We start from the raw sequence: 11,234 nt of genomic DNA on the forward strand, positions 1-11,234 counted from the left end.
CAATCGTCTTTAATCTAGATACAGAAATCATAAGAAGCACAGTATTGGAATTATCAGCACACATGTACTCAAAAAATAAAATAATGCCTAAATTTTCTAAAATTAAAATTTATAAGAAGATCTTCATGTAGAAAACTACCATGTATAGTGCATGTATGCATATAAAGTGTTACTAGTGCTATTGTAAAAAACTGCACAGTATATGTATCATTATGAAAGAATGAGGAAGTAGACATTATCAAATTCAAAACTAAATTTAATGGCATTTATATTTGTTGAGATCAAGGGACTTTGAAAAGTATTGAATGCTGGTTCATGCTGAATGCCAAGTGAAAGGTGATGTAAATGTTGATTTACAAATTGTGAATTGTATGCTTTAATACATCATCAGCTGTGGCAGAGGGTCGCTACTGACAGAGGTATAAAACTAGAATACAAATGTCACAAACACTGCAACAGGGTTTCTGGGAAACAGTATCCTTAGTTAACCTGCAGTAAGGTTACCTTTGAAAGTCAGTTTGTTGTAAGCCACGTCTTATACGCAGGAAAATTTGAGCCCCACTTTTCAAATCCTCCAAGAATTGTTTCAGATGAGTGTTTTGGTGTGGGTTTGTAAGCCCATATATTTAAATCCTTATCAATGAAACAGCCACCAATCTTATCAGAGCCCAACAAATTGGATGCTGAGTTATCATTGGGGAGAATATTGGGGGGGGGGTGTCTTCAGCCAACGGCACCAGGGGTTCAGGGTTCAACAGTCTGTACTTTGGGTTTTCAAACAGACAACATTTTGAAACTTGAAGCCAATGTATGTTCCTTCATTGCTGATAAATTATAACCCTGTTACATTTTTCATATGGCTTGTATATGTGTTAATTGCTTTTTAACAGAATTTTGACATTAACCCATACATGTACTGTAGGTGTAGTAGTCCAATCAATAAGTACAATCAATAAAAAAATGGTGGTTATGCATCAAAGAGGTGCTCTCTTTACTACTGCCTTGCAATTTGCCATTACAAGAACAAACTATCAGGCCTGTGTATGATCCTATGCTTTTGCTGTAAAACCTATTGCGAAATTCTGAAACAAATTTACATTTTCCTCGTAGAGTTGCCCCTTACCAGAAGGAAATTGCAGTGCTGCCTAGAGCTAAGTTCAAGGCCTTATTTTAAAACATGATATGGCTTATACCACTCACTGAGCTTATGTTTTTTGTCTCTACATATGGGGCTGTTGGGACAAACACTGTAAAATAAGGCTAGTTAAAACCAGTACGCTATGCAAGGGAACACCCACTGAACTCTCATCCTTGTCTTATCACAAAGTGATCACAGTTGGTTGTGGGTTGTTTTTGCCCGAACCGAAGTCTCAATGTATAATTCAGTTGTTCACTTGGCAGACCCTGTGCCCAATTTCGTAAAGCACACACAAATTTTCTTATTAGCAGAAACAATTTACCAGCCAATCATATATTGTACATTGTTCATGACATGCTTACAGTTAATTTTCGCTTAATAGCACAAATTGTTTGTGCAAAAATATCACGCTTAAAATTATTTTATGTAAACTTGTGAAACTGGGCCCTGTACTTCAGTGAGGAACACTTGAGCTCGTCATCAAGCCGTTACTAACAGAAACGTTTCGCTTAGCATAACTGGGTTACCAGTCAAACTGTTGATGGTACGTTATCATGTGTGCCTGGTTCCCTGCTAATCTGCTTAAGAAGTTTCTCAGCTTTCATATCATAGTACACTTTATGGAGCTTCAGAGGACCCACATAAGCCCAGAATAACGTCGTAAGCAGTACTCTGAAGTTTGTTCATAGTCTCTGATGGAGACAGACATTTTGTTATTCTCTTCCCTAATCTATTGTGTGTGTTTACTTAAAAAAAAATACAAACCCCTACTTGACAGGATGTTAGCAAAAAAATTAAGTAGTCTTTAAGTTGGATAGAAAACGAAAGCATGAACCATTATGAAATGAAAGTATATTTAGATTGGTCAACTTCTTGGAATGTAAAATGAGGCCTACATGTACAACCAGCTCATATTATTTCCTTTACAAGGCACTACCTTTGGATACATAGTGGAAATTAACATGTAATGCAAAAGATGCAGCTGCTCTGAAATATTCCTGCAGGACGTTTGCTTTATATTGTAGTTACCTTCGAAATCCAAATGTACATTGCAGGCTTTGTTCAATCTATGAACTAAACAATGCACTCAGTACAGTAAATGGATCATACTTTACGACAGGCCTGAAATAACACAGCCTCTGTTGCCCTGTTTTGGGGCCTTTTTGCCCCTTTCAAAAGTGTCTTAATGGTCTTAAGATTTTCTAACGAAAGCAGAATAGAAGTGCCCTTTAAAAAAAGGCCTTGGCCTTGTCCTCTCCAAGCAGGAATTCCATCCGGATAAACAAGTCAACAAGTTTGGGTGTTGAGTTACCCTTATGGTGTTGGATTTAGTTTGAGTGAAGAAAGATCCTAGTAAATCATCAGGCCTGATACTTCATTCTTGTTAGGGCATGACAGTTTTTCCTGATTAAAAGGGCACATGTACATGTACAACTTAGGACATTTTAAAACAATTCTGGAACATTTCAAGGGGCACCACGTCAATGGGGCAAAGGAGGCGATTGCCTCTATTGCCACTGAGTAGTATCAAGTCTGCAGGCCTGTATGCTTCATTTTTGAAAGGGCAAGGGCAACAAGGAATTTCCTCCTTTGTAAAAGGCACCCTATGAGGAAATTGTAAATTTCTATTGGAGAATTTCAATGGCACCAAGGCAATGACCATGGGGCACGGAGGCAATCGCCTTCGTTGCCTTCATGAAGTAAAAGGTCCGAGTCTGAATCAGCTAGTAATCTTCATTTATTCAAGCGCTCGTCATTTAACAGGAAACTGATGAGCTCCAACCTCCTGGGTACATGAGTTGCTGTAAAATGATCAGTACTTCCTGAAAATAACAATGGTTTATCGAGAATCCTAACCCACAGTATCAAATTGTTGATCAAATAGTCTCCACTGCCTGTAACTGAATTCCAATTTTATAAACTACAGTATTTACCACTAAGCAACTTTGAACTTCCTACAAAGTGAAGGTCATCGCTATAGTGACCAAGGCTAAGCGATTAATATTGCAAAATTTGCCAATGCTTGATTTTATGGCAAGGCTCTTCCTTCCCAAAAATTGCATAAGCACAGGAAATGCAGGTTACAAAAAAGGCTCAATTCAACACCAATAATTGTTGCCACTTGTGTCAAACTAGAGTATGATTGCCCTGGACTGCTTAGTGTTACCCAGAGGGGTGTCTGTGTGTCTTTTGGACACCTTGTTTTTGTGTCATTTACTCCAATTTGGAAACCAATTTTTATAAATTCCAGTAAATATTGACACCCTTTTTACCATACCCTGGCTAAAGCCTGGCTGAACCGCAGGTCAGAGACTAGTGTTTTTTAGCATATAGGGCTAATAAGATTAAGATGGGACAAGTCCAGTAGTCTTGTGTTTTTAAATTGAAAAATCCTGTGCAATATCTTTAATTGGAAAACAAGACACATTGAAACTCTAACATTAGGGAATTCAAGGCAGGTGCGACACAATCAGCATAATTTACAGCTACAAATCCATTTTCCTACAAACGTTTTCTTGGAAAGTCAACTTGTTTACTCAAACATGTTTTCTTGGAAAATGGACCTGTAAAACCAGGTACAGTTTATGTATGATACTGAGGAAGTAGTGTGGCAATTTTGTGAATCAGCATAACTCAGTGGATTTAGAACATGAAGCATTCCCGAGCGATTACCTACACTTATACTAATCCACTTGTAATGTAGGTTTCACCCCCCCTCAACTCCTGCATTCTGCGCTTTATAAATTTCTCATATTAATATTTTCATTATAAACTGTAATTTCAGTCCACCGTAGACCACACCCACTTACTTAGTTTGGATCCAACATATAAAAAGCTAGCAATGACTGATCTTGTATACGAAAGATTAATTGTGTAAGTAGTTCTGAACATGCATTTCACAAGTATTGTCATTTAAAATATAGTAAGTTTTTAATGGTGAAACAATTGAATGTACATATGCTACATGTAGTTAAATTACGCTAGCTTTGAAACCAAAGTAGCTCAGAAGCCCAACATGCAACCAGTGCTCCTACGCATACCGTAAAAATCAACACTTAATCAAGGCGTGGTTCCCTTGTATGCATCATGACTACAGTTCTTGAGCTCATTTGCATAAAAGATGCTTTCTACTTTCATAATCTTCAAATTGTGTGAGTTTAATGTAAATCTGTAGACATTGTGCAAAAAGTACCTAACCCCTTGAAACTGATGCATTGCACCCATTTAAAAATGACACGCCCATTTAAAAAAAGTCAATATTTCCAATTACAAATTGAGTTTTTGTCATTTTCATGGATAAAATTCAACTGACATCTCTTCAGTTTTCCATCATCATTTAACACACAACATCAGAGTATTACAAATAAAAAGATTTACCATCAATAACAAATTATACATACCTGTGTTAATAAAAGGTGTGTCCAGGTAAGCCCTGGGCAATGATCTGAAGAACAGATCTGCAAAGTGAAGAAGACACAACTCAACATTAGCAAAGGATAAACAAAGCTGTCTCAAAATCATTTGAATAAGCAGCATTCCTGAGAGAAGAGGCAACATGGTCTGGATTGGAACCATCTTCCAACAGAGGTCATCAGGGGTCGAAATTGCCACTAGCCCGCTAGCCCGGGACTACCAGATTTACAGCCGGGCTAATGATTTTTCCAGTTTGATAGCCCGACGGGCTAGTGGAAAAACAATGCAAAAATCATCATTACAAACAACAAAGAACTGTGCTATGGTGTATTGTAAAGTTTGAGCCGTGACGCGAGACATAATGTGTCTTTCGGGCTGCCAAAATCTCATCAGGGCTACTAAAAATTATTGGTTACTAGCCCTGCTGACTACCATGAAAATACACTTAATTTCGACCCCTGGGTCATGTTCTCTGTTGACGCTGGTCTTGGCCTTGGTGCCCCTCCAAAGTTTTAAATTTCTCCGAAAGACCATCAGAGCATACTGATCACAAGTTATTACACAATGCAACACAAAAGAGACTTTATGCATGTACATGTACGTGGTGTTTTCACAAACCTTACTAGATCTCTTACTATTTCAATAAAAACGAAATGTATGTATATTTTAAATATTTTTTTCAATATTCTTTCTAGAAAGTTGTTTACTTATTTTTTTCATAGCCATTCAGGTTAAATAAGGGAAATGACCTTGACCTAGTTTAATTGAAATAAAAGGCCAGGAATGTAACAATTTTTTTATTTTTGTTCACAATATATTACAATGTATATAATATATTACATGTATAATGTATAATATAATGTATTACAATAATATTTGGTTGGGACTAAAAATGTACAGCTACATAGTAAAATGATAATGGAGATTTTAACAAGGTTTTATCACTGTCACTTTAATGACAAGATAGGAATTCTTTTCAACAAGGCTTTCTGGCTGGATATGACTGTCCATTGCTAAAATTTCATGGATTTTGGGGGTGTGATAATAATGCACATTTTTATTCAAGGTATTACAGTGACTACATGGACTAGTCACTGAGACCAAACAAATTGCCATTTTTGTTAGTCACTAAAGTCTGGTTCAAAATACTTCATGCGAAGCAAATTTCTCCTTTGGCAGTGATATTTGCAAGCTTCGCATTCGCAAGAGGTATGAACCGGGCTTAAGACTGTTTAGTTGTCCGTTTTTCATACTAAATAGGGATGCTTTTCAACACCTTTGGCCAGCCAGACCACTTGAATTGAATCTTGGCTGGTCCTTAGGTGATTAGACTAGCATTTGGGCAGCCAGACAAATGTCATTAGTATGACAAGAATCACCTGTGTACATGTACATTGTACACTCAACATGTGTACATGTATGTACACTCTACTAACATGTGTAGAGTGTATGCATCAATGAATAATTATCCTATCTATCTTTGAGACAATTCATGGGATCTTCACCATACTTTCATATGCCCATCCATGTACATTGCTAACTATGTTGCTCTTTTTGCCTGATTATTTCAAGAAAAATTGTCAGGAAAATGATAAAGAAACAGAGCTACATGGCTTTGTTTAAGAACTATACTGTACGTTGCATGTTGATAAGGGAAATTGGGGGAAAGCAGGGGTCGAAATTGCCACTAGCCCGCTAGCCCGGGACTACCAGATTTACAGCCGGGCTACTCATTTTTCCAGTTTGATAGCCCGACGGGCTAGTGGAAAAATAATGCAAAAATCATCATCACAAACAATAAAGAACTATGTTATTGGTGTATTGTAAAGTTTGAGCCATGACACGAAACATAATGTGTCTTTCGGGCTACCAAAATCTAATCAGGGCTACTAAAAATTATTGGTCACTAGCCCTGCTGACTACCATGGAAATACACTTAATTTCGACCCCTGGGAAAGTGTCAATTTGTGTGATTTATTTTCTTTGACCATTTCGTTTATGTGGAGGTGGGTCAAATATTGCGACTGTTCAGAGCATTTTAGTGGATGCCCCCTGTGTTTTGTACTTTTTGCGAGTACACCATGTAATTTTTACAAGAGGGCTCCAAAAACAGAGTGATTCTTTGTGATGCCCTCATTTTTCAGTTGATAGAGTCCTCATGAAAGCATGCAGAAATTACAATCATCTAACCTCACGTTGGTTAAAATTATGTTCAATTTTATTTGATTCTCCTTTAGTATGAAACCTTGTAATATGGCGTCAATGGTCATCAAAAACACGTCTGTAGTCAAACAAGGAATTTCTGCACCACTCAAACTGTTTTCCATTTTCATACGGACATTTTCTATTGAAAAATGAGTACATCACAAAACTGAATTTGACCTTGGAGCAAGTCTATAAGTAGAGGTGTTAGTTCTGAAAACAGCTGGTTGGTTATTCTCTGCGTTCCTGACTTTTGAGTGCTTTAGTCCTCGTCAGAAGTAAAAGGTTGACTTAGTCCTTTCATTTCCTTAAACCCACATACCTTTTAGTAATAAGTTAACAGATTAAGAGGCAATGTTTTGACTTTGAGTAGGTCTAGAAAAATACTACTTCCAACAGCACAAATACAATAGAAACTAAACTGTTGAACGAGATGCTTTTAATCAGCTTTTAAATTTGCTCTATCGTGTTGTTGTTGAGAACTACTATGTAATGAGTAGACACTGTAGTGAAGAACAAGTAAAAGTAAGACAATAGGTTATAGAAGAGTTTGCGGTTACACCATGTAATAACAATCTCTAAATGAGTTGGGGTGGTTCTGAAAAGAACCGTTGGGTTAACTCGACGTTTCGATCAGAGATTGTTATTACATGGTGTTACCGCAAACTCTTCTATATCTTATCTCCACCATGCAAAGTTTCAAATCCTACTTAAGACAATAGGGTCGTTTTTCAAAAATAATTGTGTATAGCAAGTAGCTGTATGCTTTTGTTATCTTTGAAGTGTTTTATATATATATATATATAGGAAGCCAGTTTTGGTTTTGATTGAGTGAACCACTTGTATTTTGGGTTTGGCCAAACCAGGTACATGCATTATAACTCCTCACTCTCCGACTGTGTCTGATGCTTGTTGTTAGATGGTCTTGCAAGCCTAGAGGACATGGCCTCCGCTTCCCCTGGTGATGTCTTTTGTGCCCTTTAAAAACTTAGCCAAAGACTTCAAGATTTTCCAACGGAAGTCCCCTTTGAAAATAGCCCTGCAACTCTACAATTTTAAATTCCAGGACTGGTCTTGATGGAATTGAAACAATTTAGTTTAGCATTATGCAAACTTGTGAGCTATATGAATAATTATTTACTAAATACATGTACTCTACTGGAATGATGATGAACGTTTTTTTGTTCTTTTTCATATCCTGAACGGAATATCTCTGAACAGCTATTGGATGGACGAAATGAAGTAGGGCAGGGTTTGCCCTTACCTTTTTAAGTGACTAGCCTAGCCACTACGACTAGTTAGCTTGGCATTTCTCTAGTCTGTCAGCTTGTTGACCTGTCCATATTGTATATTACACTGTATGTACATGTTCACAAAATATGGTTGTTTTGTAATACTGAACTAGCCATACAGACCACTTGGAAAGAATTTTGACTGGTCCTCGGGTGTTTTAATTGGTATTTGACCAGCGGACCAGTGTTATAAAGGAGAATGCAGCACTGTACTAGAGGCAACCTCAGGTTTCCATGTCAATATACACAGAAAACGAATTTGCAGTAGTAATGCAACAATGAGTGAAATTTTACAAAATAAAGACAATGACACAAAACAAGATAATTGGGGAGGATTTCCCCCACTTTATTCAGTAACATATCATTTATAAATTGTTTAATTACTGGATTGTTTAATACAGTCAACTCTCGTTACAAGAAGATCATTGAGACTGGCCTAAATACATTACATGGACGTTTTTCTACGGAGGCAGCAAATCAAAGAAACACAAAGCAGATGTGAAGTTTGGGACTTGATAATGTATTCTTTAGAATCAGAACCTGGTAACATCAGTGCTCTTTATAACGAGGGTTGACTGTACTTTTGTAAATAACTTTGTCTCGCATCTGAACGTACAAATTGGGGGAAAAGACTTGTAACTAGAACTGAAGAAAATTATACTTTTAACTTAACCATGTAGAGGAGATGGTTTATCGTACGTTGTGTACCCAACCCAAAACAATAGGTTTTACTAACTATCAGCAAGATGACAATAATGAAGTTTATAATTAATAATAATAATACATGCTGTCTTTAGTTTGCTTTTCAGTTTTTTATTCATTTAACTATTTAATACAAGTAAATGACATATGAAACCCGATCAGTGTACATTCATTCAAAATTAACTTCAAAACTAGCGAAGATGTCTCGGTTTAACTTGAGTTGACCCACAAACGTATGTGAACAAAATTATTTAGGGAACAATGTATCAAAAAGGGCCATCAAAATTCTGCCTTGTTGTTGTATTGAGACTACCATTGAAAGCTAAAACCATGTCCAAATTATTCTCTTTCACATCTTGATATAAAGAAAATAATTGCAAATGTATTGTTTTTATAAATTTGAGCATAAATAATAAGAGAGTGTAGATATAAAGCCACATAACAAAACTCATTTTGTATTGTTGACCAAAACACCCACACCCTCTCTGCACATTATCCCATATTCCCTGGTTTGTATCCTACATAAAATAATACTACTGGTTTTCACTTCATTACTAATCAAATACTAAAGAGTTATTCAATAAAAGGGCTATTCAAAGGCGATGAAATTTGTTTCTTAACGGGCCGGTGAATGAAAAACAAACATTGAAACACAATGGCAGTCTAGTTACAAAGTCAGTTGCAAAATCAAAATGGCTTCCGCATTCACTACGAAAAAAGACCGCCGGGTGAGTCTGTTCATTCACCTACTCCAGACATCACATAACGTCTCCAAGCAGGCCCACCTCAGTAAGACATCAACACATGGCCAGATGTTTAGTTTGGATGGGTTTTTTCATGCATATTTGGTAATAATGTTGCAAATAAAGAAGGCACAATAACTGTCAAGAACGGCTCGACAACAACACAGCAGATTATTTCCGTGCCTAGGCACGCCTAAACCGCTCGTCACCAGGCCCAGTGTCGAATCGCCAACAAAATATCTCCACAATTTCGGCCTCAATTTTATCATTCTTCGTCAAAATTAGCCCTCGGGAGGACCAGTACTTACCCCCTAATTTACGGTGGTCACTCTTTAGTACCTCCTTTAGTCGTTTTCAATCCAGAATCGTTTTTTAAAGAAGATCAACCAGCCTAGTCCACTATTTTTTATTTCTCTCACTATTTCCAGTAATGGCCGTAGCATTCAGGGTGCGGTGCCCATTCCAAAATGCCAAGGAAACCCGTTCTCTAGCCTGGTATTATACATTACTCAGTGAACTGCAACCTTGCCATCGGTTTCGTGCAGTTCGTGTATGCTGTCGGGTACCTGCGCGTTACGTCAGACATGTACCAGGGAGGAGGGGAAGGTCGTGGTGTAGTTTATGATAATGTTTTTGTTTTAATTTTGGTTGCCGAAGTTCCTGAAACTGTTGATATTGATTTTCAATCGTTTTCATACTTAGTTATACTTGTTCAAACGTTGTTTCAAAAAAATTGGGAAACATCGCATGATTTAATCTGCTTTCCTGGCTCTCAAGATTTTCAGCTTATCACAAAATACTTTTCTTACAAAGTGACAGGTGGATGGGATGGGCGGGTTAAGCGTTTGTCCACAAAGTGTTTAAAAGGGGAGGGGCTTATTCCGGGGAGTAAAGGTGGAGGGGTGGGGAAAAACATCTAGTCAAGTTCTGTGACCCTGCCCAGCAACACCCCCCCCCCCCCTTCGACTTGAACAACTTCCTTTTGACAACCCCCACCCCAGTTATTAATTTTCTCCCGTCGTCGTCGTCGGTTTTATTCCTCTCCATGGTTTTAACAACCGCAAAAAAAAAGGTCAACCGGTAAAGTCATTTTTAAAGGAAGTTGTATTCATCAAAAGAAATATGACTCAATGCAGTCACGTTAATTAGACTCAGCTGAGTGCTAAAACTGGGGGTCCGGCGGTATTCGCCCCCACCCCCCCCCCCCCCCCCGGATTATTAAGGGGCTGTTGATGTTATGATCATCCAGATATGGGGAATATCGCATAATTATGACGTCACACTGTCAAACAGCGCCCTCACAACTAGGTAAAAGGAGGCGGATAATTTATTTGACGATAGCTTCCTGGTCAGTACCAAAGAGCGTTGTGCAGTGTATGATTGGGTCTATAACTTTGAACTAACCCAGATACCTCCCTCACGCATCATGCGTGTACACTACCCGTCAAATCACATGGCTCCTTAAAGGAACACGTTGCCTTGGATCGGTCGAGTTGGTTTTTGAAAAGCGTTTGTAACCGTTTTTCATAAAATGCATATGGGTAGAAAGATGTTGTAAAAGTAGAATACAATGATCCACACAAACATACCTCAAAATTGCGTGGTTTTCCTTTTACCTCGTCGACTAACACGTCGGCCATTTATGGGGGTCAAAATTTTGACTCCCATAAATGGCCGACCGTGTTGGTTCGCACAGTAGAAGGAAAACCATGCAATTTCGAGGCAAACTTGTGTGGATCATTG

At 37.8% G+C, this 11,234-nt stretch overlaps 1 protein-coding gene across 1 annotated transcript in view; it reads right to left on the bottom strand.

Moving 5' to 3' along the window:
* The window catches only part of LOC139950354 (guanine nucleotide-binding protein subunit beta-1), a 29,442-nt gene extending 19,479 nt beyond the window's left edge, over window positions 1-9,963 (bottom strand). Inside the window, exons 1-2 of the mRNA XM_071948974.1 lie at window positions 9,800-9,963; window positions 4,540-4,596 (exon numbers count right to left, since the gene is read on the bottom strand). The gene's annotated coding sequence lies outside the window, so the exon portion shown is untranslated. The remainder of the gene's footprint in view (window positions 1-4,539; window positions 4,597-9,799) is intronic.
* Window positions 9,964-11,234: the final 1,271 nt, after the last annotated feature.

Source organism: Asterias amurensis, chromosome 18 (genome assembly GCF_032118995.1).
Source record: "Asterias amurensis chromosome 18, ASM3211899v1".
Classification (NCBI taxonomy): domain Eukaryota; kingdom Metazoa; phylum Echinodermata; class Asteroidea; order Forcipulatida; family Asteriidae; genus Asterias; species Asterias amurensis.